The 27821-nt window shown below is 41.4% G+C and overlaps 2 long non-coding RNA genes across 2 annotated transcripts; one reads left to right on the top strand and one right to left on the bottom strand.

Moving 5' to 3' along the window:
• On the top strand, positions 1 to 26684 carry LOC122451307. The gene is made up of 3 exons (XR_006272365.1): positions 1 to 1006; positions 12443 to 12479; positions 26627 to 26684. It is a non-coding gene; the product is annotated as an uncharacterized LOC122451307 (long non-coding RNA).
• LOC122451309 lies at positions 4572 to 27386 on the bottom strand. The gene is made up of 3 exons (XR_006272366.1): positions 27346 to 27386; positions 27009 to 27163; positions 4572 to 4648 (listed from the first exon to the last, which is right to left on the bottom strand). It is a non-coding gene; the product is annotated as an uncharacterized LOC122451309 (long non-coding RNA).
• Positions 27387 to 27821: the final 435 nt, after the last annotated feature.

Here is a 27821-nt window from a genome sequence, read left to right as displayed (position 1 = left end):
TCCAATACTCTTGCCTGGAGAATCCCACAGACAGAGGAACCTGGTGGGTTACAGTCCATGGGGTCGCAAAGAGTCCAACACAACTGAAGTGATTTAGCATGCACCCACGTACTTAGGAGAAATCCAAGTGTTTATATAGAGTCCCTCGAGAGTCAAATATAGTAGAAAACTAGTGTAAGGACGGTAAACAACAGAAAGACACTTCTGGATGTAGATACATGTGGTACTTGATATTAAGGACTACTAGTCTTTTATTTAACTTCCTGTGGACACTGTATAGTGAAACTCAGGGCTGACAACCTACAGGAATTTTTTCTCACCCTGTGATTGGATAGTAAGTAGCAAGTGTACTGGAAATTAGGGTTTTCACCTTAATTCACGAAATTAAGATCCTGATCAAGTTGTGATACAGGAAGAGATAGACCAGCTTTTTTCCTTCAGTATGCTGTTCCCTCAGTCGGTGAAGAATCCGCCTGAAATGCAGAAGACCTGGGTTCAATCCCTGGGTTGGCCAAGATCCCCTGGAGGAGGGCACGGCAACCCACTCCAGTATTCTTGCCTGGAGAATCCCTATGGACAGAGGAGTCTGGCAGGCTACAGTCCATGGAGTCACAAAGAGTTGGACACTACTGAGCGACTAAGCACACATAACATTCCCTAGTATTGTCAGAGCAAAACAGATGGTTTGTCACCTCTGTAAGTTATGTTAGAAATATAACCTTAATATTAGGGGGGATAAAAAGATACTTTCCTTACTCTTTTATGTATAATGTTTCTGGTTGGTGAAACTCAGTGGAGATGTTGAGACTGAAATATTATTGGTGGAGGCCAGATAATACAAGACTTTGCAGGCCCTTTGATTTAGTTCCTGAGTATCCTTTCCTCTCATAGTGCAAGTAGTTTAGTTGCTTTTAAGTCTTTGTACCTTAATAAACTAAAAGTGACTTCCCACATGGTACAGTGGTAAAGAATCCACCTGCCAATGCGGGAGACACAAGAGTCTCGGGTTCGATACTTGGGTTGGGAAGATCCCCTGGAGCAGGAAATGGCAGCCTACTCCAGTCTTTTTGCCTGGGAAATCCCATGGACAGAGGAGCCTAGCAGGCTACAGTCTGTGGGATCAAAGAGTCAGACATGACTGACTAAACACACACACACAAATTTAAAATAGCTACCATTTATTATGCTTCACAGTTGCTATTAATAATTGCTTTTGTTTGGTATTCATTCAATCTTAACAATTGTATGAGGTCTGTTAAAAGTGGACTTTGCATGTGAAAAGAACTGAAGCACAAGCTTGATAATTTGCCTAAGGTGAGGTTACCTAGGCCACAATGTGGAGAATGGTCCTGGGAGGAGAAGAATGGCTCCAAGGAGACCAGATAATAAGGGTATTATAGTTGCAGTGAGGGAAGATGGTGGCTTGGACTCAGGTAAGTAGCAGTGGGCATGGAGAGAGGTGACATGGAGACGTTTTTTAATGCATTTTCACAGAAAGACTCGGTGATTCCTTTTGAGGGAAGACTTCCAGCACTCCTAGTGGCTGCACTGATGGGCTTGTCGGACACTGAGCAAGGAGATGTTGGAAGAATAGGGTTGTGGGTGAAGATGTTGATGAAGGATCTAGGGATGTGTGTTTTAGGATAGGAGAAACGGACATGTTTAAATGTTAGTGGGATGGTTTTGAGAGAGAAGATATAGAAAAGAGACATTTAATGTAGAATGAGAAGTGAGTAGTAATCCAGAGTGGAGTGGAAGGACTGGCCTCTGATAGATGAACTCTTCTGAGGCTCTAAGGCTAAACAGAGACTTGCTAGGTTGGCCTGTTAGGAAATTTCTTATATTCCTATTCTTAAATTCCTCGTGGACTAAGGTGGCAAGTTGAATTAGTTTTATCTTAAGGCTATTTAAAATTAACCAGAATGAAGGCAGTTATATGCCAGTTATATCCCATGGACAGAGGAGCCTGGCAGTCCATGGGGTCTCAAAGAGTCAGACATAAGTGAACGCACGCACACACACACATGCCAATAAATATAATAGTAAAAAATTAACCAGAATGAGACTGCTCAGTCTCAATCTTCTAGTCACTCATATTTCTTATGTTAGCATGGATCAGCTTATTACCGTGGAAGATCATCAGATTCCCAGATTACCATCTGCTTTCTCTGATCCTTTCATTTGATCGTTGCATCTAGTTTAGTGGGTCTCAACCCTGCCTGTCCCCAGCTGAGACACTTGAACCAGTCTCTGGGGATGGGGTAAGGGCATGGGTGTTTTTTTAACAACTTTGGGCTGATGCTAGTAATACACAGCCAAGATTGAAGACCATGGCTTAATTCTTGTACTTTCAAGATCTAAAAGTCTTGTGAGAGCTGTTACTTATTTCTCAGTTCAGGAAAGCCCCTTTCCTTCAACCAACTGGTTTAGAAACTGCTTAAATTGAAGTTCTGAGCAAAAGCTTATATATAGGCTTGGCCAAAAATCTTTGTTTGGGTTTCTCCAGAAGATGTAATGGAAAAGCATGAATGAACTTTTTGGCCAACCCAGTATAAAACATTAATTGTTAGTTGAGTATCTTTGCAGTTTTATTAGTTACTCAGTTTTGTATGGTTTTTAGTGTATTCATTTTGCCCTTGGGCTTATTTCTAACATGTTTCCTGTTATAAATGTCAGGGTATTCTAAACTGCATCCAGCATGGTGCCACCTATTTGATGGTGTATATTCTTTATAGACTTGAAGTTTTTTAACCTTAAAATTCTTTTTTATTTCAGCCCCCAATAATATTATCTATTTTAAAATATTTCGACAACATATATACCCTCAAATGTTTGTATTCTCCAGATAGCCAGAATCTAGGGCATGATCCAAGTAAAAAGATATTAATAGGGTAAGAATATAATTCAAAATTTTCTCAAGGTTCTGCTGGGGAGAAGGTTTATAATTAATCAGTTGAATACTTGAAATGGACATAAACATTTTAGAGCTAGCAACTATTCAAAAACATAAATGTTTTAGGATGAAAAAGCTTTTGATAGTTGTAATAAGCTTGAATTGTTATTTGGTACATGTTATAAATCACAGCTTCTATTATTACATAAACTTCTATTATGTTGGTTTGTGAGTCTTGGTTAATGGGTGTCATACATTTTCTGTACATTTATAAATTCTGCAAATTAAAAATATTAATTCATAACCCTAGAAACAAAAATGTCATCAATAGAAAGGCAGCTATCTTACATGACTTTTTAGCAAGTTATGGCTGTTATTTTTCTTTACCTGTTTCTAAGGAAAGCATAGTGTGTTTTTATAAGTGGGTTCATGTGTAACATCTATTAGTACTTACTGCAGAGGAATGGTATTGACTGTTTAATTTCAGTTGTCTACATTTTCAAAACAATGAAGACATATGAAGACTATAAAATAGAAATAGCCCCTATTCGAAATAGTTGAACATTTATTGTATCATTTGCTCTACAGAAGCAATCTCATTATTAAAGTAAATATTGCCAGTTTATGTGCATATTGTAGATTCAGGGCTCTATAATGTACATTATAACTTGTAACTATCAAGTACACAAATGTAATGGATATTCTGGATTATTTTCAATACAGTTTTATATAAAACAAAGATTCTGTGCCTGTGTGCTAAGGAGTGGTTTTAATTTCAACTGAAGATTTGAAAGTTTTCTTATAAATTTTACCTCCCTCTTTTTTGGCAGATGAACTATCCAAGAGAAAGGATGAAAGCAGATTGATTCTCCACCTACTTTTTAGATTTCAGATTCACCTGTGTTTTAATAGTTGCCTCCATGCAGTCTTATTCAGTTAAGATTTTCTGGTTTGTAGTTCTTATAATTGTACTGGGGCTCTGCAGTAATATATTTGTGAGATGTGCCTGCATAACAATTTTCCAAAAGCACATCTAAAACTAATATATAAATGTGCTCTATAAAATCAGTGGTGGTGGCTTAGTTGCTAAGTCGTGTCTGACTCTTGCGACCCCATGGAATGTAGCCTGCCAGGCTCCTCTGTCCATGCAGTTCTCCAGGCAAGAATACTGGAGTGGGTTGCCATTTCCTTCTCTAAGGGATATTCCCCACCCAGGAGTTGAACCTGGGTCTCCTGTATTGCAGGCAGATTCTTTACCATCTGAGCTATGAGGAATTGATTTAACGGTTTAGTAAATCTGATTTTCTTTTTTTAAAGAAATCTTGTATGATACATGAAGTTTATAAATAGAGGTACCCTGATTTTCCATTATATTTTTATTCTTTCAAGTTAAAAAGAAGTCCAAGTCTTGTGTGGTGATTGGGCGTGGTATGGGGGAGGGGTGCAGAGGAAGAGAGAAAGGTATAATTCCTGAATTTTGAGTTCTGACTCAGAACCCTTCTTTAACTTAAATGAACACAGTTATCTACAGGAATAAAAAATACTCGTTATGCCTATTCAGTATCACAGGGATGTATTACTCCAAAATTAAGCCAGCTCAATAGTGAAGAAGTCAGTAAGTCAAATTATGAGTTATAGAAAAATTTCTCAGCTATATCTTACCTTGAATACATCTAGTCTTCTAAAAACCTCTTCCAAAGAACTGGCTACTTTTCCAGCTTGGTCCAGGGCTGCTGTAACATCCATCATAGTGGTCTTGAAGGGGAAGAGCAGAGTGGTACAGGGTTTTCAGAACGCTTGGGGGCATGTTCATGATTAATGCCCACACTTTGCTATGGTCATAGTAATGGAATGAACTGTTGGCACTTAGGGGCTTCCCAGGTGGCTCAGGTAAAGAATCTGCTTGCCAATGCAAGGAGGCATAGGAGACAGGAGTTTGATCCCTGGGCTGGGAAGATCCCCTGGAGGAGAGCATGGTAACCTACCCCAGTAATCTTGCCTGGAGAATCGCATGGACAGAGGAGCCTGGTGGGCTACAGTCCATGGGTTTGCAGAGTCAGACACGACCGAGCATGCACACGCTGGCACTTAGTGTGCTGGAGCCAGGGATGCTACACATCCTCCACTGCTCAGCAAAGCCGCAAGTTGAGAACCACCAATGCAACCCTGAGTATTCATTGGAAGGACTGATACTGAAGCTGAAGCTCCAAAACTTTGGCCACCTGATGCGAAGAGCTGACTCACTGGAAAAGACCCTGATGCTGGGAGAGATTGAGGGCAAGAAGAGAAGAGGGTGACAGAGGATGAGATGGTTAGATAGTATCACCAACTCAATGGACGTAAGTTGGAGCAAACTCCAGAAGATGGTAAAGGAAGGGAAACCTGGCGTGCTGCAGTCCATGGGGTCGTGAAGAGTCAGACACGACTTAGTGACTGAACAGTAACAATAACTTCAGGGATCAGAGGTGGTGGATGGTGATGAAATGACCCAATCAGCTTTCAGCTTGGGATAATAGAAGCTAAAAAGCCCTGACGTAACAGATGACAATGTGTCAGCGTACTAATACCATTAGTAATGCTGATAGAGCTTAAAAATAATCCATTTTCCTTTAGGTTTACCTGGGCATATTTCTTACTTGTAGTCTAAGCAGAGCAATACTAGAAACTGGTATTCTAGTACCAGAGTGGGATATGAAGCACCATTTTGAACCCTTTATTATAGCATCAGAGTCTTCAGGAACACAGGGGAGTCCCATCAGAGGCACATTCAAGTTTTATACATCCAACTGTATGTGCTGGGCCACAGAGAAAGAGAGAGGTTGAGAATTGAAGTCATGCAGTCGCTTGTGCCTACCATTTCTCTTAGTACTCCCAGGACTAAGTGTTCAAAGGGAGACAGTAATCCACAACTCCCTAAGTTGGTCATAGATTCTTTGTGTCTTGTAGTGTGAGCTTCTCACGGCGCAGAGTGTGATTCTAGTGTTTAAAGATAAGTATTTTTTACACAAGATGGCCTCAAATGCAAGCCAACTACTTCATCTGGTGCTCACCCAAAGAATGAGCCATCTGTTTGAACACTGAAGGGAAAATTGGCTGTGTTGGACACATTGAGTCTGCCTCCAACATGGTCTGTAAATGTTGTGTACTGTATCTTTTAAAGGTGACTTTGATTTCCAAGCATAATTCTGACTCCATGAGGGTTTTTTTTCCCTTGTGTATATATCTGTGCACAAGATACAACTCCATCATAAATGCTGTTATCTTTCCAATTTTCCTGTGTTACTGGATAATATACTTGCAACAGTTCTTTATCTTCCAAAGTATATGGAGGCCTTTTAAAAAAGTCTTCATTCAAGGAATTAAAATAATGACCTGACTATAAAGCAGGGTTTTGAGCAAATGTCTTTAGTTTATGCGTGCACGCATGGCCAGTCGTGTCCGACTCTTTTGCAACCCCATGGACTGTAGCTCGCCAAGCTCCTCTGTCCATGGGATTTCCGAAGCAAGAATACTGGGGTGGCAAGTGGGTGGGATTTCCCAGGCAAGAATCCCTCCGCGAAGGGATCTTCCCAACCCAGGCTTCAAGCCTGGGTCCCTTGTGTCTTCTGTATTGCAGGTGGATTCTTTACCACTGAGCCACCTGGGAAAGCCCTTTCTTTAGTTTATATGGAGTTGTAAATGACCCACACAAAGTCGAGATTATTATAAAATTTTATCAAATTGCATCTTTAGTGAAATAAGCCCCAGTCACAGCAACATCCTGCTAGGAGTGTCCTCTGTCCCGTCCAGTACATGATGTGGTGGTTGTCTAGGGCTAGATGATGATGCATTAGACCAGAGCTTTTTTTTTTTTTTTTTCCTATAAAGCACCGAATAGTAAATTTTCTGTAAAAGACCAAAAAAGGCTTTGAAGGCCTTAAAGTCTGTTGCAACTACTTGATCCTGCAGTTGTACCAAGAAAGCAGCCACAGACCACAAGAAAACAAATGAATGGGGCTGCGTCACCATAAGACTATTTTTACAAAGAAATGACAGGCTGGATTGGGTGCACTGGATTCTCTGAGTTAGAAAATGATGCCCAAGGCAGTGTTTCTCATATGTGATTCCCATATCAGCAGCCCTGACATCAGTGCAAACTGTTAGCAGTGCAAATACTCAGACCCCCTCCTCCCTCCCAGTCATAGCTACTGAGTTAGAAGCTGAGGCTGAGGTCCAGCAATGAGGGTTTTAACCAGCTCTCCTAGAGGTCTGACACATGCACACTGAAGTTTGAGAATCACAGCTCTAAAGATCTAGATTCCTGGGACCTCCCTGGTGGTCCAGTGGTTAACAATCTGCTTGGGGGATACAATCTGCTTGGGTTTGATCCCGGGTTTGGGGAGATCCCACATGCTGTGAAGCAGCTAAGCCCCTGCACCACAACTACTGAAGCCTGTGCACCTAGAGAACGGAGAACAAGAGAAGCCACTGCAATGAGAAGCCTGTGCACTGCAACTAGAGAGTAGTCCTCGCTCGCCACAACTAAGAAAGCCTGCACGGCAATGAAGACCGAGCAGAGCCAAAAATAAGTAAAATTGTACATAATCCCTCAGTCATGTTCGGCTCTTTGCAACCCCATGGAATGTAGCCCGCCAGGCTCCTTTGTCCATGGAATTCTCCAGGCAAGAATATTGGAGTGGGTTGCCATTTTCCTTCTCCAGGGGAATCATCCCGGCCCAGGGATTGAACCTGGGTCTCCTGCATTACAGGCAGATTCTTTACCATCTGAGCCACCAGGGAAGCCTACTATTTTTTTATTTTATTTTATTTTATTTTTTTAATTTTTTAGTGAAAATTTATTTTTTCAAAATTTACATTTGTTTTTGTAAACAGGTCTACACTTAACAGCTTTCAGATCTGGTACATTGGAGAATTGTTTTTTTATTTTTATTTATTTATTTATTTATTTTTTATGGAAGCCTACTATTAAGAGACATCTCTAAGTATAAAGACAGGTCAACTTAAAAAGTATCAGCAGATAAAATGCTTGACTTTATCTTATAATCTATAGATAATACATTAGAATATGTAATGAATCTATACACCTTTTCCAAAGGAATACTCAAGGTAGAAGTAGCAATAAAGTTATAAATGATAATCATCAATCAGATGAAATAATTTAGATGAAGCTTTTCTCTCTCAAAGAGATGGGGACTAGGCAAGATTTTATATATATATATATCTGTATAAAGATCTAGATCCTTAAGGTGAAATCTAAAACGATGCAAGATGTTTTCGATGGTGTTAGCCCTGGTGCACTAAATAGTAAAGTGATTTGAGCACTGAAATAACTGTGAGTACTCTATTGAGTCAGAAAGTAGTTTTATACTTCTAGTAAGAAGATATTTGTTTTTCAATTGATGAAGTTGTCTTTTCTGTTTAATATGTGGGAGTGTATTCTAAATTTCTGTTGAAAAATTTCCCTTAAATTTGAGACCAGCTTTCCTTTGTGTTATCACCGTATAGTACAGTTGTGGGATTCACAGAGGGATTCAGTTTAGAGCAGAACCTAATAATGATGATCCCTTGGTTTCCCGACCAGGGATCGAACCCTGGGCCCTGGCATTGAGAGTGCCGAGTACTAATCACTGGACCGCCAGGGAGGTCGCAGCTGCTTTATTTCTGATTGATGTATCAGCTTGGCCTCCACCCCTGATTGTACAGTTTGATCACGTGGACTAGGGTTGTGCTGACTGTGATGGGGCCTTGCATCACAGTCCTCTCTTCCTGTGGGCTCACCACGCAAGAGGGGCTCAGGAAACTTTGATTCATCATCCTCTCATGGTCAGGCCCTCCTCCTGTCTCTGTGGCCTCACCAGACAGTTCTGTGGTGAACATTACATTCCTGATTCTAGATTCTGTGTCCTGTAATCACAGTGACCATCCTGTTTCGCTGATTAATTTTTAGTGTGGCTTGTAGATGGTGCTCATGAAACGAGTGAAATGTGACAGGCTTACAATCCATAAAGAAGCCGGAGTAAAAGCATCCTTCTCTAGATGGTTAACTCTATTTGGGCCTTGGCACCAGGGTGATCTGAGGGCCCTGAAAGACTCACTAGGCTAACTCAGTCCTCTTCTGTTTTGTCTGATCCTATGTGGCAGCTTGGGCCATATCCACTGTCCATAGTGGGTCAAATATTGGATCAAAAACATCCCCTGACTGTCTACTTTCCCAGCATAAACTTTGGAGGCAATATCCTCTCAATGTGTAACATCTCATTGAGGGACTTCTCTGGTGGTCAAGTGCCTAAGACTTTGAGCTCTCAATGCAGGGGGTCTGGGTTCCATCTCAGGTCAGGGAACTAGATCCCACATGCTACAGGAATTCAGATCCCATGTACTGTAACTAAAGACCCGGCACAGCCAAATACATAGATACTAAAAAAAGAAACATTACATTGATTAAAGTCTCAGGGTTGAATGTTGTTTTTTTTAATGTAGTTCCTTTTGTCACCCAGTTGCTGCTGTGTTGATCAGTGTAGCTCTTCCTAGGCTGCCCTTTTGGTCTTCAGACAACTCTGATCTTGGGAAAGCTTCTGTCTTGTTGCTTTGGCTTCTGCTTCTCTGTTGCACCTGCGGGTGTGCTCAATCGCTCATGTCCGACTCTTTGTGATCCACTTCTTAACACATTTTCATGTCTCGGTCTAGCCACATGGCTGCTATTTTTTAAAAGTTTCATTGGAAGATAATTGCTTTACAGTGTTGTGTTAGCTTCTGCCGTACAACAGTGTGAATCAGCAGTAAGTGTACCTATATCCCCTCCCTCTAGAGCCTCCCTCCCACCCCGCCTCCCGAGGTCCCAGAGCACTGAGCTGGCCTCCCTGTTTGAAATGTCTTTTCATTGTACTCTGGGTCAGCCTCATTGTTTTCAGATTCTATTTTTTTTTTTTTTTTTCCATAAGGGTGTGTGTCAAAGGAGTCTTTGCATCTCTATAAAACTTTAAATTTTTCCTTATGCTTGACTCTGCTGCTCTGAATGGTATCTTACTTTCAATTATATTTTCTAATTGGTGAGTGTTGTTGATCTGTGTCCTGTGTGTCTCCACTGTTGTGGAGTCCTTCAGTCATGTCTGACTCTTTTGTGACCCCATGGATTGGGATTTTCCAGGCAAGAATACTGGAGTGGGTTGCCATTTCCTTTCTCCAGGGAATTTTCCTGACCCAGGGATCAAACCCAGGTCTCCCGCCTGACTTTCCTGTATTGCAGATGGATTCTTTACCGCTGAGTCACTGGGTGAGTGTAGAATAACACTATTGATAAATTTATCTTCTATCTAAGAGCTGTGCTCAATTCTCTTATTATTTTTATGAGTTGACTGATTTGAAGATCAAATCACCTGCGAATAATCAGCCTTATCTTTTTCCTTCCACTTCTTATCTTTAAAAAATCTTACTGCCTTGTTCTGGATGCCCAGTACTGAATAATACAGATTGTAGGTATACCATTTTCTTCCTTTCCATTTTTAAGATATTGTGTTACATTATTCAGGTAGCCTGTTGAGTAATCTAGTATTACTTTGAATTCTATTCTTTTGTAGTATTACTTTGTATTCTATTCTGTTTTCACCCACTAGAATCTTTAGGATCTTCACTTTTTCCTTAGAATTTTGCAACTATATAAGGATATCAGTTCAGTTCAGTTCAGTCGCTCAGTCGTGTCCGGTTCTTTGTGACCCCATGAATCGCAGCATGCCAGGCCTCCCTGTCCATCACAAACTCCCGGAGTTTACTCAAACTCATGCCCATTGAGTCGGTGATGCCATCCAGCCATCTCATCCTCTGTCATCCCCTTCTCCTCCTGCCCCCAATCCCTCCCAGCATCAGGGTCTTCTCCAATGAGTCAACTCTTCACATGAGGTGGCCAAAGTATTGGAGTTTCAGCTTCAGCATCAGTCCTTCCAATGAATACCCAGGACTGATCTCCTTTAGGATGGACTGGTTGGATTTCCTTGCAGTCCAAGGGACTATACCCTGGTATAAATTTCTTCTTATTTCTTATAGCATGGCTTTTCAGCCTGAAGACTTATGTCTCTCTCTCTCTCTTTTTTTTGGCTATGTGTGGTGTCTTAGTTCCCTGACTGGGAATTGAACTTGGGGCCCATGCAGTGTCCTAACCACTGGACTCCCGGGGAATTCCCAGGACTTATGTCTTTTTAAGTCTAAAATTTTTCTTACTTTAGTTGGCTCTTCCTCCCTCGCTCCCTGAATTCCTATTTGGCTACTATTTGACTTAGTTTAGTTTGCATTCTCCAACTTTTTTCTCATATTTTCCACTGCTTCACCTTTTTGGTTTACACTGTGGGATTTTTTTTCAACTTTCTCTTCTAGGTCTCTGTAAAAATTTTATTTAAATCATAGTTTGAGTTTTAAGAATCTTTCTGGTTCTCTGTCCTCTTTTCAGAGCCTCATGCCTCAGTTATTGTCTCAGATATTCCCAAGTATACTAATTATATCATGTTCTTTTATTGAAAATGATAGATTTAAACTGCATAACGAGAGAGGTATTAATAACATACTGCTCACAAAACTAAAAAGTTCAGTGATAGGCTTACTTTATATGTAGATTAGTTTGATATGGGAGCTTATATGATTCAGCTCAACAGAACAAAATAGGTTAAGCCAAAGATGAGGAGTCTTAGGCCTAAAACATAAATATTTTCTGCAATCATGTAGTTTAGAAAAGTTGGGAAGTTTTGAATATGAAGGGGCAAAAGGCAGATGAGTATTTTATTAAAACAAAGAGTAGTGAATTAGGGACTGGCCAGTATGTACTATAAAAATTGTCCATCCTGGAACTTCCCTGGTGGTCCAGTAATTAAGACTTCCTGCTCCCAATGCAGGGGGCATGGGTGCGATCCCTGGTGGGGGAACTAAGTAAGATCCCTTATGCTGTGGTCAAAAAAATAAAGAATTTGCTAGTAGAGCTGATGGCAGGGAGCAGAGAAAGAAGTTCTTAATGACTAAAAATACCTCTGTATCGATGCCTAAAATGTCATCAATTTTGTGAAAACAGGAAAATGTTGCTGGGTGGGTTCAGAAGATTAAAAACTATTCATCATTTACATTTTGGTGCAATTGTCCTAATCAGTTTTCCTATTTCTAGACGGGATCAGCGCATACTTATGTATATAGAGGAACATGGATAGTTACTGGGGAGACAAGGCAGGATTTTCCCAACATGACATCAAGGACGTCATGTCCTTGAGAGAAGGATGTCCTAAGTAAAGGAGGATTTGAAGAAAGGGAAGTGAGAGGAACATGAACAAGCACTCCATTACTTTGATGTAATTTTACCCTTTTCTCCCAGAGACTGAATCTCCTCTCTATTCTCTCTCCCCCTCCCCGCTTATTCTTTTAAATTAAAGTAACAAATAAAGGAAAGAAGGATTCTTGGCAGTAAATAACTAGCTTCAGTAATTTATGTCAATTTCTACCCTCTATCTGGGGCTTCCCAAGTGGCTCTAGTGGTAAAGAACCTGCCTGCCAATGCAGCAGACAAAAGGGACTCAGGTTCAATCCCTGGGTCAGGAAGATCCCCAGGAGGAGGGTGTGGCAACCCACTCCAGTATTCTTGCCTGGAGAATTCCATGGACAGAGGAGCCTGGCAGGCTACGGTCCGTGGGGTTGCCAAGAGTTGGACATGACTGAGCAACTAACACATTTAACAGGTACTGTGTAGGTTTTATTTTTTTATTTTTTATTTTTTTTGACTCAAGAAAAACATTTATTATTCTTATATTTTGACTTGTTCTGTAGTTTCTCCTGGATTTTTTTTTCATTTTTTCTCTTTTTCTCCCTTTTTTATTTTTTATTTATTTATATTTTCATTTATTTTTATTAGTTGGAGGCTAATTACTTTACAATATTGTAGTGGTTTTTGTCATACATTGACTTGAATTAGCCATGGATTTATATGTATTCCCCATCCCGATCCCCCCCCCACCTCCCTCTCCACCCGCTCCCTCTGGGTCTTCCCAGTGCACCAGGCCCGAGCACTTGTCTCATGCGTCCAACCTGGGCTGGTGATCTGTTTCACCCTAGATAATATATATGTTTCGATGCTGTTCTCTTGAAACATCCCACCCTCGCCTTCTCCCACAGAGTCCAAAAGTCTGTTCTGTATATCTGTGTCTCCTTTTCCGTTTTGCGTATAGGGTTATCGTTACCATCTTTCTAAATTCCATATATATTGTTAGTATGCTGTAATGTTCTTTATCTTTCTGGCTTACTTCACTCTGTATAAGGGGCTCCAGTTTCATCCATCTCATTTAGCTGATTCAAATGAATTCTTTTTAATGCTGAGTAATATTCCAGGTGTATATGTACCACAGCTTCCTTATCCATTCATCTGCTGATGGCATCTAGGTTGCTTCCATGTCCTGGCTATTATAAACAGTGCTGCGATGAACATTGGGGTGCACGTGTCTCTTTTAGATCTGTTTTCCTCAGTGTGTATGCCCAGAAGTGGGATTGCTGGTCATAATGGCAGTTCTATTCCAGTTTTTTAAGAATCTCCACACTGTTTTCCATAGCGGCTGTACTAGTTTGCATTCCCACCAACAGTGTAAGAGGGTTCCCTTTTCTCCACACCTCTCCAGCATTTATTGCTTGTAGACTTTTGGATAGCAGCCATCCTGACTGGCATGTAATGGTACCTCGTCGTGGTTTTGATTTGCATTTCTCTGATAATGAGTGATGTTGAGCATCTTTTGATGTGTTTGTTAGCCATCTATATGTCTTCTTTGGAGAAATGTCTGTTTAGTTCTTTGGCCCATTTTTTGATTGGGTCATTTATTTTTCTGGAGTTGAGCTGCAGGAGTTGCTTGTATATTTTTAAGATTAATCCTTTGTCTGTTGCTTCGTTTGCTATTATTTTCTCCCAATCTGAGGGCTGTCTTTTCACCTTGCTTATAGTTTCCTTTGTTGTGCAAAAGCTTTTAAGTTTCATTAGGTCCCATTTGTTTATTTTTGCTTTTGTTTCTAATATTCTGGGATGTGGGTCATAGAGGATCCTGCTGTGATTTATGTCAGATAGTGTTTTGCCTATGTTCTCCTCTAAGTTAACCAAGAGCTAGTGCAGACAGTTCTGGTCTGTTTGTTTAAGATAAGTCTCTTCACCTGATACACATACCTCCTGAGTGATAAGACCAGGCTCTGTGGGAGGCAGAAGAGAGGCATGAGGTCTGTGTGTCCTCTGGATTCCTGCCTATATCACCTGTGTACCACCTCCACCCTCTACACTAGCAGTCCCCAATCTTTTTGGCACCATGGACTGGTTTCGTGGAAGACAATTTTTCACGGACCTTGGCGGGGAGATGATTTCAGGATGATTCAAATGCATTACATTTATTGTGCATGTTGTTATTATTCCACCAGCTCCACCTCAGATCATCAGGCATTAGGTCTTGGAGGTTGGAGACCCCAGGTCTAGACGATGAGCCTGTTCTCTGTCTTCCTGGTGTCAGGCATGGTGCCTGCCTGCAGTGGTGGAACTACTGAACTGAATCATTCTACCTGACATTCAATTTTCTCTGTAATTACAACCTTAATGTAATTTGCCTTACTTTTTGTCCCCATAATATTTGGAAAACTCGTTACTCAGTGTATTTCTTATGCTAGTTTATATTAAAATTTAAAAATATTAGCTTTATGGTAAAAAGGAATTACCAGTTTTCTTTCTCTCTAATGGAGATGTCAACTTTTTTCCCCCTTGGGGAGGGGAAAGATGAGGGTTGCTGTATACAATTCCTGATGCCCATTAGAAATTTGAATTTCAGATAAAAAATGAATATATTTGTAATATTGGTATGTCCCAATTGCTTGTTTTTTTTTTTTTTCCCCTTCAAACTTTAAACTTTTAATTTTACATCAGAATATAGTCAGTTAACAATGTTGTGGTAGTTTCAGGTGAACAAAGGGACTCAGCCATACACAAACATGTATCTATTCTCCCCCAAACCCCCCTCCCATCCGGGCTGGCACATAACACTGCGTAGAGGTCCATGTGTTATACAATAGGTCCTTGGTTCTCCATTTTGAATACAGCAGTGTGTACATGACTTTCCCAAAGTCCTTAACTATCTCTTCCCCCTGGCAACCATGAGTTCATTTTCTATGTCTGTGAGTCTCTTTCTGTTTTATAAGTAAGTTCATTTGTATCATTGCTTTTTAGATTCCACATATAAGGGATGTCATATGATATTTCTTCTTTGTCTGACTTACTTCATCCCCAATTGCTTGTTTTTTTTTTAATCTGAAATTTTAATTTAATAGGGTGTCTCTTTTTTCTCTGCTTAATTTAGTAACCCCAGGCTCTCCTTCTGGTCAATATAACTTTATATCTTGAAGGCCCAAAAGAAGATTCTAGAGACCCTAAAGGACAAATAGCATTTCAGAGGCCAGGGCCTGACTCAGAAGCTATGATCTATCAGTCAACACCCTTTTCTTCTCACAGAACCATCTACATTACAACCAGAGGTAAACAGATCCCCAACTAAGAGCAGATATTACCACCCTGCTTCCCTCCTTTTACTGTAGCTACTGTGCACAAAGCCCCAACCTGCTGAAAGGTGCTCTTCTGGCAGCGAGTGTAGAAATACAAATATTTAATATTAATATAAATTAGTATACAGGGGCTTCCCAGGTGGTCCAGTGGTTAAGAATCTGCCTGCCAATGCAGGGGACACAGATTCCTGGTCTGGGAAGATCCCACAAGCTGTGAGGCAACTAAGCCTGTGTACCACAACTACTGAGCCTGTGTTTCAGAGCCCGAGAGCCGCAACTACTGAAGTCTGCATGCCCTAGAGCCCCTGCTTCACAACAAGACAAGCCACCGCAGTGAGACGCCTAGGACCCACAACTAGAGTAGCGTCCACTGGCCACAACCAGAGAAAAAAGCAACAACGACCCAGTGTGGCCAAAAATACAAATAAATAAATGAAAAAGAATATACAGCTCAGGAGCCGTCAGATGGCAGGGGTGCACAGCTCAAGGTGTGGGGAGAGGATGCAGACCTTCATGTGTCTGTCCCAGCATCTCCATGTGTTCACCAACATGGAAACTCTCCAAACCCTGTCCTTCTGGGTTTTTATGGCGGCTTCACTACAGAGGTGTGATTGAGGAAATCACTGGCCATTGGCAATGGATTCAACCACCAGTCCCTTACCTAGTTGGTTTCCTTGGCAACCAGCCCCCATCCTTAGGTGCAGCCCCAAAGTCACCACATTAACATAACAAATGTCACCCTGATCACTCAGGAAATTCCAAGAGTTTTAGGAGATCTTTACCGTGAAGGGGGCTTTCATGGTAATTCAGAAGATAAAGAATCTGCCTGCAATGCAGGAGACTCAGGTTTGATTCCTGAGTGGGGAAGATCCTCTGGAGAAGGAAAGGGCTACAATCCATGGGGTTGCAAAAAGTCAGACATGACTGAGCGACTAACACTTTCACTTTATTTTGCCAGGAAGGAGATGAAGACCAAATATACATTTGTTATTATAAATGACATGTCACAATACTCTTTCCTCCTTTGCTGCACTCGTTTCCCTGCTCCAGATTTGATGGAGGGGGGACAATTCTGTAGTTATCCTACTCCGCGTTCACAGAGTAGAAATCAGGTTGCGGGGACTTCTGGTTGGTGATCCTAACCCCACGGCATTGTCACACCACCAGGAAGTGCACAGGTCCTCCCGGAGGTTCAGGCCCTTGGCTTTGAGATGGCTGATGTTCACAGATGTTGGGGGAAGGTGCTCAGAGAGCTCAGGCTCTGAATTCCCACTGTCTAAGACCACAAGTTAATTTTTTTTTTTTTTAAGATCTTTTTTGTTGTGGACCATTTTAACAATCTGAATTGAATATGTTACAATATTGCCTCTGTTTTATGGGTTTTTTGGTTTCATGTCCAGGAGGCATGTGGGATCTTAGCTCCCTCACCAGGGATCGAACCCTCACCCCTGCACTGGAAGGTAAAGTCTTAACCACTGGACCGCCAGGGAGGTCCCCACAAGTTAATTCCTGCTAGGGGTCTTGGATTCATTTCCCAATGGCATGTGGGTCTGGAGGAACTGGACCTGGAATTAGGCTAAAATGCCATGGATGTTATCTTTTAAGACATCAGATTTTACTTCCCCCCCCCCCCCCAAATTTTAGCATTAGGTGGTAGAAATAATGCTAACAGTGTATATTAATAACTCATTTTAAAAGGGATCATCACTTTAACAGAGGATATTTATAATGTATTTTTTATAGTAATTAGTGCCTGTGAAAGTCTTAGTCACGGTCATGTCCTATTCTTTGCAAACCCCTGGACTGTAGCCTGCCAGGCAAGAATACAGGAATGGTAGCCATTGCCTTCTCCAGGGAATCTTCTAGACCCAGGGACTGAACCCGGGTCTCCCGCTTTGCAGGTGGATTCTTTATCATCTAGCCACCAGGGAAGCCCCAATTATTGCCTAAGCAGTGGCAAAAAGTATTTTGTTTCTATAACAAGGTAACAACATTTAAAACCTAAAAGAAGTTAATATTAACCTGGTTCTTAGGAAGAGGTTTAATTAGAAGTAGCGTTATATATACACCATTGTGTTTGGTCTGTCAAGTATATAAATTTAAATAACCAATAAGTCTTTTCATATCTGGTATAATTTGGGGAAATTTGCCTGCTCCTGAGCTTTGGCTGCATTACCTAGATAATCCACGAGATGGCAGCAGAGAAATGTTCATTTAAATTTATCATTCAGAGAGCTTGTTTTAAGTGTTTTTTTAATAAACTATAGACAAATCTTTGTAATTTGGTCCTTTCTAAACAAAGAGTAGCCAGTGAGAGCTTTAGAGTGATTTCTCAGGTCTTTTATGAAAGATATAATGAAAATTTTATTTTCTTTATTTATCTTACAGTCGTTTATCATATTTTGCTATGAGAGTCACATCTAAATGCCAATCAGAGTATATGCTGGTCTATGCGTTTCCATCACAGCATTCCAACTAGTCATCTCAGGGAATCTGAGACCAACAGACTGTAGAATCTTACTTAGTGTGTTCTTTGTGGAAATTTATAACATACTTGTACCATCACTTAGGAACAAGCAAGAAAGTGAAAGTGGTTTTCAGGTTGAGGCCTGAGCTTGTCTGGGGGGGTATGTGGTGGGTAGATTAAGAAAAGAGGGAGCCCAAGGGGAAAAGAATATTTATATACAGAGTTCAGTCTTCACCTAAATTTATACTATCTTACATTTTTGGCTTCATTTTTGCTTATTTGTTTCAATGGGTAATTGGACTTTTTGAGTCAGAAAGAAAAGTTGTTTTCCTGTGATTGACCTCAGTTTTCTAGTTCTAGGTTCATGTATTTCTTATAAAGTGATACAAGGTGTAAGTCTGTTCTACAGATATAACTAATAGGAAATTGATCATCATTGCTGTGGACCATTTTTTTGAATTTCATTATGCCCAAAACTTGGTGAACTTTACACACACACACACGAATGTGTTTTTGTTTATAGAAATAATAGATGCTTGCTGCAAACTTTTAAAGCAGATAGGAATATATGACATAGAAAATGAAGTCTCCCATAATCCTTTGAGGTAGTTTGTTAATATCCTCCTAGGTATTTTTCTAGAAAACATTTGCATTTTAAATGAAATAAGATCATACAACACTGATGTTCAGGTGTGTGATCAGTCGTGTCTGACTCTTTGAGAACCTATGGACTGTCGCCTGCCAGGCTCCTCTGTCCATGGAATTTTCCAGGCAAGAACACTGGAGTGGGTTGCCATTTCTTTCTCTAGGGGATCTTCTCAACTCAGGGATCCAACCCGAATCTCCTGCATTGGAAGGCAGATTCTTTAGCACCCAGCTACCTGGGAAGCCCGTGATAAAACATACAAACAGGTAAAACCGTTGAATGTGCACTTGTGCACTGTAGAGGCTGTGTTTCATATGTTCTGTATCTCTATGCGCTTTTACCAGTTGCAAGGGCAAAATATAATGTTTGCAGTGCATTAATGCTCTGATTTCATTCATGCAACAAGTTTACATTGAGTACCTTCCGAGGCACTGTTCTTGTTGGAAAAAAGATTTGCCCTTGGCATACTGAATTTTTAGTGGGTAGAGAGGGATAATAAGTGAATAGACTAACCTTATAATATTAGATTGTGATCAGTGCCAAGGACGAACAAAGAGATGAACAAAGCAGAGAAAGTAGTTGCATTTGTAAGTGGGTCAGTCAGGGAAGGCCCTACCAATAGGATGAATAAGATGACATTTGAGCACTGATTTGAAAGGATGGATAAATGGGGAAAGAGTGCCCCAAGGAGGAGGAGGAGCGGATGCCTGGACCTCAAGATAGCAGCGTGCTGTGCAAGTGTGTGGTTGGAGGGCACTGACCAAGGGGGAGGGTAGGACATGAGGTCAGAGGGAAGAGGCCACACAGAGGGAAGTGGGGAGTACCTTTACTGAAAATGCTGACACCTGCTAATGACACTACTGGCTATCATTCTGGGCCCTGGTGTTGTAAGACCCTTTCCTGTAATCCTTATTTCAGCTGGACTTGGAATGTTCCTTTATTTCAGCTGGACTCGGACATCCTCTGCTCTTTCCAGCTCTGAGCTCTCACTGGGGTATTCCCACCAGAGCACCTTCTTGCACATATCCCATCCCTTTCAAACTCTGCCTGATCCAGGAAAACTTGTGTCATCCCAAGTCTGGCCTCGCACATATTTGACCTCCTTTTTAGCACTCTTTGTGTTCAGTGGACCTTCTCCATTACCACTAGCACACGTAACCCTGAATGAAAAGTTCCTTCAGGTCAGGAATGATCTTATGCATATCTGCATCCCCTCAGGACTTAGCTCTTCGTCTTACATGTAGTAGATGACCTTAGATATTTGTGGAACTGAATTTGGTGAGGCAAACCATTTCCTGTTTTACAGCTATAGAACAAGAGCGAATCCATAGCTGTAAAGGGTTCTGGGTCATTGAATGAAAGCTGCTCCTTCAGCAGATCAGAATTGTGCAAAGCTGTTAAGTGTATACTTTTGAAGAGCAGGTTTTGCTGTGTTGCTGAGTTCATGTTACCATGGCAACCTTAACTTTTGGCACTTTCTGAATTTTAGTGTCCTACTTAATTTCCTGTGTTGGGCTCTGAGAAACCAACTTGTTCTGTCCCCGTTGCTTATGTGCATTTTTGAACTGAAAATCATTTACGAGTTTATTTTCCTTATTAGGTTATCAATTCCTTAAAATTGGGGGACTTTGTCTTATTGTCCTTATGATGCCTCATAGCACCAAAGTATGCTCTATATATTTTAGACAGTGAATGTAACAGTACACATTTTAGATGAACCGAGAAATGATTGATGTGGTGTGTGCATGCTAAGTTGCTTCAGTTGAGTTCGGGTCTTCGTGACCCTGTGGACCACAGCCTGCCAGGCTTCACTTTCCCCAGGATTCTCCAGGCAAGAATACTGACATGGGTTGCCTGCCGCCTTCCGGGGGATCTTCCTGACTCAGGGACCGAACTCGAGTCTCTCACCTCTCCTGCACTGGTGGGTGGGTTCTTTACCACCAATGTCGCCTTGGAAGCCCACTGATGTGGTAGGTAGGCTAAATGTGGTTGCCTCAAAGACATCAAGTCCTAATTCTTGGAACTTGTGAGTGTATCATCTTTTTGTGTTGTAAAAGAGACTTTTGAAAGTGTGATTAGATTAAGACTTCTGTGATGGGGAGATGATCCTGGAATATTCAGGTTGGGCCAGTGTAATCTCATGGGTCTTCATAGGAGGGAGGCAGGACCCCAGTTAGTAGTAGAAGGCATGGTGATGGAAGCGAGATGTTGGAATGACGTGGAGAGGGGACAAGAGCCAAGGAATGGAGGAGTTTCTAGAAGCTGAAAATGTCAAGAAAGTAACCTAGTACTTTGGGACCAAGTGCATGGCTATTGGAAACAGTGTCAGACACCCTGACTCAGGTGGAACTTCTCTGCAAGAGCAGCATTGACTCTGAGCAACTGGAATAGCTAGCAAACAAAGAAAGTCAACAAGAAGGCTAGACTGCAGTGTTAAAAAAGGTCTGTCTTCTGTCTCACAGATTCTAGAATATTCTTTCAAAGAATCAGTGAATTTGTCATGTAACATTTTTCTTTTTTTCAGCTGTGCACAAGCAAAGCGCTCACAAAAATCAGCAGGATTATGTTCCTTAATTAAGGAAAGGAGTATTTAAGTTGTGACCACTGGAACTTGAGATAAGCATCTTCTTTTTGCTTCTAAAGTTATCTGTGCGTGTTCTGGTCCAAATCGACTTCCCAACTTCCCAGAATTATTACTATGACTTTTTTTGCAACACTGTGCAGTATGTGGGATCTTGGTTCCCCCACTAGGGATTGAGCGCATGCTCCCTGCAGTGGAAGTGTGGAGTCTTAACCACTTGACCACCAGGGAAGTCCCTCAGACTTGTTTTTTGTTAGAACTTTACTGATAAGTCATTTGCAGAAAACGAGCATGACATTTCAAGGTCTGCAACTAATGTTCCCTTCACCTCTAGCTAAGGCTCACAATTTCGCATGTTTGTTCTTTTGTTAGTATTACTGCCAAAAAGAGGGAAAGAACAGAGTTTGTATTTTTCCTTCTTGTCCTACAAGGACTGAAGCTTGAGATCCTTCCTTTCTTGGTAAGAAATGGTTTCATACTCCTTGTGACTGGGCTGCCCGGGGTTTCTGCTCACTTTTGTTTTAAGAGAGGAAGATCACTTTTGAAAAATGGTATCTTAGCTACTTCCATAGTGCAGGACCAAGAAAATCCAATGTGCATGCTTCTCACTGATTTATGAACAACCGAGTAAAAACGGGTGACCTCATGCATCAGGCACTCAGGTGAGCAGGCACAACAATTAAAGATAGTAAGTGTGAAGTCTCTGTTGTGGGCATTGTGGGGTAAACAAGGCAGCTTTTCCCCCCTCTCTCTCTGTCAGCTTTTCTATTTGTAAAATGAGGTCATGCCGCTAATCCAGCTCAGAGAATAGATATGAGAAAAGTGAATAAACTCAACATTGTTGTCGGATTTTTGTATAAAATGCCTACATCCTGAGTTTTTAGACAGATTTATTGTTATTGTTAGAAACATATGTCCATTAACATACTAGAAGATGCCTTTCATTAAAAGTTGGTAGGGAAATGAAAAACTTTACGCTTCAATAAAAGGTGCAGAAACATCTGGACATACACACACACAGAGAAATGAATCTAGACACAGATCTTAACAGCCTTCATGGAAATGAACTTGAAGTGGATCATGGGTGAGAGAATCCGCCTGCAGTGGGGGAGACCTGGGTTCGACACCTGGGTTGGGAAGATCCCCTGGAGCAGGGCATGGCAACCCACTCCAGTATTCTTGCCTGGAGAATCCCCATGGACAGAGGAGCCTGGCGGGCTACAGTCCACAGGGTCACAAAGAGTCAGACACGACTGAGCAACCAAGCACAGTAAGACTGTAAAACTCCCAGAAGACGACACAGGAGACAAATCTAGGTGGCCTTGAGTTTGGCGTGAATTTTTAGATACAGCCTCATGAATCACTGATGATTGACAAACTGGACTCAATTAAAAATAAAAAATTTTGCTCTGCAAAAGTCACTGTCAAGAGAATGAGAAGACAAGCCACAGACTGGGAGGGAGGAAGTATTTGCAAAAAATATATCTGGTAAAGGACTGGTATCCAAAATATACCAAGAACTCTTTAGACTCCATAATAAGAAAACAAACAACCCAATTAAAAATTTGGCCAAAGACCTTAAACACCTCACCAAATCTGCCAAGATATACAGACAGCAGATAAACATATAAAAAGATGCCCCCCTTCAGATGTCATCAGAGAAATGAAAATTAACACAACAGTGAGATGCCACCATATACCTCTTACAGTGGCCAAAATCCGGAACACATATAACACCAAATGCCAGTGAGGATGTGCAGTAACAGGAACTCTCACTCATTGCTGGTGGGAATAGAAAATGGTACAGATACTCTGGAAGATAGCTTGATGGTTTCTTACAAAAGTTAGCATACTCTCAGGCGATCAAGTCATAAGATCGTATTATAGATCATTTGATCTTATCACATGAAAACTATACTGTTATTCATTCCTAATCATTGCTGCCTGTGTTCCAGAAGCACTGGGCTTATAAAGTTATGAAGAAAGTCCTATTCCTATATGATTTTCATGTATCTTCTCTGTTGATATGTGGTCTTATCCAAAACTCAATAACGTGATCAGTATCAAGATATGTAGGTCTGAACTATGTGACTGTTTGCCACTGGCCCTTAATATGTGAATAACTTTTTATTCAGTAGGTTTCCTTCACTTAACTCTACCTCCTCACCTTCTTTCTTCACTGTTCCTGCCAAAATAATTTTCTTGGTTTGGATTTGACAAATGTATCTGTCAGCTATGGCTGTGCAACAAATAACCACAAAATGAGAGGTTTAAAACAGCACCCAGTTGGGACTTCCCTGGTGGTCCAGTGGTTAAGACTCTGCACTTCCACTGCAGGGGCTGCAGGTTCCATCCCTCATCAGGGAACTAAGATCCTGCATGCTGCACACTGTGCCCCCCTCAAAGAAAAACCCACAAAAACAAAAAGACCCTAGCATCCGTTCATTAGCCCACAATTCTATAGGTCAGAAGTCCAGCACACAGTAGGACTGGGTTCTCTGTTCAGGATGAACTCAAGACCAAAAGCAAGGTGTCAGCCAGACTGAGTTCTTGCCTAAAGATTCTGAGAAGAAAAAAAATCAGCTTCTAAGTTCATCCTTGTTGTTGGCAGATTTCAGTTGTTTGCAGTTTGGGGACTAAGATTTATGTCTCTTTGCTGGCTGTCAGCAGGGACTTGCTATGGACAACTTGATTCCACTGTGTTGTGGCTCCTGCATCTTCAGGCCAGCCATGGTGAGTAGAATCCCTCTCAGGCCCCAAATCTCTGATTTCCTCTTCTGCTCACAGCCAGGGAAAACTCCCAGCTTTGAAAGGTTTCAGGCCATTAGGTTGTGTACATCTTGATAATCCACTTTTCTTAAAGTGACCTGTGTCACATTATGTAATCTGACCATGGGAGAAAAACTAAGATTATGGCATCCAGTCCCATCACTTCATGTCAAATAGAAGGGGGAAAAGTGGAAACAGTGACAGATTTTATTTTCTTGGACTGTGAAGTCACTGTGGACGGTGACTGCAGCCATGAAATTCAAAGACACTCACTCCTAGGAAGGAAAACTACGACAAACCTACTCACCATATTACAAAGCACAGACATTACTTTGCAGACAAAGTAATATAGTCAAAGCTATGGTTTTATTTTTTTTTTTGTCTAGTCAAAGCTATGGTTTTTCCAGTTGTTATATATGGATGTGAGAGATGAACCATAAAGAAGGCTGAGCTCCAAAGAATTAATGCTTTTAAACAGTGGTTCTGGAGAAGACTCTTGTGAGTCCCTTGGACAGCAAGGAGATCAAACTAGTCAATCCTAAAGGAAATCATCCCTGAATATTCATTGGAAGGACTGATGCTGAAGCTGAAGCTTCAATTCTTTGACCACCTAATGTGAAGAGCCGACTCACTGGAAAGACTCTGATGCTGGGAAAGATTGAGGACAAAAGGAGAAGGAGGCAACAGAGGATGAGATGGTTGGATGGCATCACCGACTCAGTGGACATGAATTTGAGCAAACTCCGGGAAATAGTGAAGGACAGGGGAGCCTGGCATGCTTTAGTCCATGGAGTCACAAAGAGTCAGACATGACTTAACAACTGAACAACAACAACAACAACAAAATATGGAGAAAAAAAGCCATCAGATTCACAGTACAGAGGATTTGGCAGAGTGTGTATGGGGATGAGTGAAAGAGGCAGGACTTCTTAGGGGTCCATCCTCCTCCCCTCCCTAGAATCCCGTAACAAATCAAATCTGTGAGCTTTAAAAGCCTTCTGCAGAGTCCTATGGACAACCCAGATTCCTTCTGTCCCCGTCTGCCTCTGTCACATGTCATTATTCTCCTATTGTCAATCCTCCCTCAAGGCAGCATCTCATGGCACAATTCCCAAATGTTCCCAAATGTTCCCAAATGCTCGCTGAGCTCTATCACACCAGTCCTCTGAAGCTCCAGCTGCTCAAAGCTTGATCCTTGGGGATCCTTGGCTTGTAAACAATCCATGTTGTCAGATATGGGGTGGGGAGTGGTAGGTGGGGGGGACACCCTGCTGATTTTCTCTGAGAACAGCCTATGAATATTAAGATATGTTGCAGTTATTAAAGACAAAGCAAAAACAACGACAAAACTGAAGAAAGCACAATTCCCAAGCCTACAGAGCCTATAGTCACTTGACTGAATTACTTAAAATCTTAAGAGCTGACAGTCCTCAAATTTCTATCAAGAGACCAGAAATTAAGTTTTTGCAGTCTGCCATCTGGGCCTTGAATACAAAAGAAAATTGTATATAATCCTCAGTTCCAGTTTTGTTTGGAGACAAGAAATTTTTTAAAAAAGAGGTATTTGGCAGCAAGACCTGAGAAATGACATGGTATCCTGTTTTAACCTGCTCATTCGTCATGGCACCTGAGTGTCTTGATGATAAATACTGTATAAAATTATGCACTTAAAATGCTTTATTTAGTCTTTGACCTGGAACTTTTTTTTTTTAATATAATTTTATTTATTTATTTTTGGCCATGATGGGTCTTTGTTGCTGTGCAGTTTTTCTGTAGTTGTGGAGAGCGGGGGCTACTCTAGTAGTGGTACGAGGACTTCTCATTGCAGTGGCTTCTTTTGTTGTGGAGCACAGCCTCTAGGGCGCGAAGGCTTCAGTAGTTGCAGCTCATGGGCTTAGTTGCTCCGAGGCATGTGGGATCCTCTCAGGTAAGGGATTGAACCTGTGTCTCCTGAAATGGCAGGTGGATTCTCTACCACTGAGCCACCAGGGAAGCCCTGACCTGGAACTTCTTGATTTATAAAATTACATATTTTTTTCTTTTTTATTTAGATTTTTAATAGGTATAATTCAATTTTTTCCCCCCTGGATCTGTCAGTTAGTACTTTTTAAATTGCTGCTGCAAATAACTAAAACCTGTCTCAAACCACATTAAACTTTAAAAAGGCTGATATTTTTATGTTACTGAAAAATGCAAAGTTAAGTCAGGCTTTGGGGCTTCATTTAGAGCTCAACCATGTTACTAAAGCCACATTTTCCCTTCTATTTTGCTTTCTAAAATGTCAACTTTTATTCCAAGTCTGATTCCCCCTGGTGGTTGAAAGTGACTTCCAATAACTGACAGCACAGAGTGCAGTTGTTTACGTTCAGTGGGAGAAAAAAACATGTCTCGATCAATATTTCGATTTTCATGTTTACTGATCTTTTTAATTTTTTTTTTTTTTTTTGGCTACATGATGTGGCATGTGGAACTTCTACACAGAAACCTGTGTAGAATCTGTGCCCCCTGCAGTGGAAGCACAGATTCTTAACCATTGGACCACTAGAGAAGTCCCTGTTTACTGGATCTTATTAAGGCCAATGGCCACCCCTGAAGAGTGTCATAGCCAGGGAGAGTTGAATCATTGTAGGATAAGATACAAGCTTCCTTGGTGGCTCAGCAGTAAATCTGAGCCAATGCAGTAGGCTCGGATTCAATCCCTAGCCCGGGAAGTTCCCCTGGAGAAAGAAATGGCAACCCACTCCAGTATTCTTGCCTGGGAAATCCCGTGGACAGAGGAGCCTGGCAGGCTACAGTCCATAGGGTCCTAAAAGAATCAGACATGACTTAGAGACTAAACAGCAATAACAACAACAAAGGATAAGATACCCGAGGAGGAGTAAGATACTGGAAAACAAATCCAAGTGTTATATACCCGATACCAAATACTTGAAGACAAAATCTTCTGTATTTTAAGGAAATCTGTAAAAACCATTTTCCTATATAATAGTCCCCTCTTATCTGTGTTTTCACTCTGTGATTTCAGTTACCCCAAGTCAACCAACGTGTGTTAAATGTACTAAGTGGAAAATTCCAGGAATAGACAATTCATAAGTTAGAAATTTCTCACCCTCCTGAGTAGCATGATGAAATCTTGCCTCCTCCGCGAGGTCCCCACCACTCCGATCCTCAGCCAATGATGCTCTCCTGGCGTGATGACTCAGGACCACGTCAAGCAGACGATCTTTCTTCTGATGTATCAACCCAAGGTCAACATCAGTGAAACTGTGGGTTAAATCCATCAAGGTCATTTTAAGACTCATGTGTTCTGCATGCGGCAGGTAGCCTAAACAATAAAATGTTTGCCTGAGTTCCCCGCCCCCCACCCCGAAACCTGGAGTTTAAGTTGAGAGGAGAGTCAGCAGTCAGGAGCTGAGCTAGTTAAGTCTCACAGGGGAATCACGGACCCTTCAACAGGGAACAGGCAGAGTGTCCCCTTGGCGCTCTTTTGACGTCAGAGGGCCTAAAGCTCCGCCCTCTGAACGTGCATGTGCAGAAAGTCTGCGTAGAACCGCCAATTCTTCTACCTTTTTCTGACCCCTCTTCCCCACGCTCCTGGTCACCTGCTGCTTTATTCTTTATCCCATAAATTCCCCAAATCCTTTGCCTGTGGGGAGGTGGGCTTGAGATGTGTTCTTCCCTCCCTCGCTGGTCTTGCACATAAACTATCTCTTTGCTGCATATCTCTGCGTCCACGTTTAACTTGCTGAGTGTCCGAGCGAAAGGAAATAACAACAACCTCCCGCTAGATCACAACGCCTACGTCATTCACCTCGCATCATCTCATCATGCAGGTGTCGCATCATCTCACGTCATCACATGAATGGTGAGTACAAGATCCGAGAAAGAGCGAGAGACCACATTCATATAACTCTTATTACAA

This window comes from Cervus canadensis, chromosome 12 (genome assembly GCF_019320065.1).
Source record: "Cervus canadensis isolate Bull #8, Minnesota chromosome 12, ASM1932006v1, whole genome shotgun sequence".
Taxonomy (NCBI): Eukaryota; Metazoa; Chordata; class Mammalia; order Artiodactyla; family Cervidae; genus Cervus; species Cervus canadensis.
This window is presented reverse-complemented; position numbering and strand designations above follow the sequence as displayed.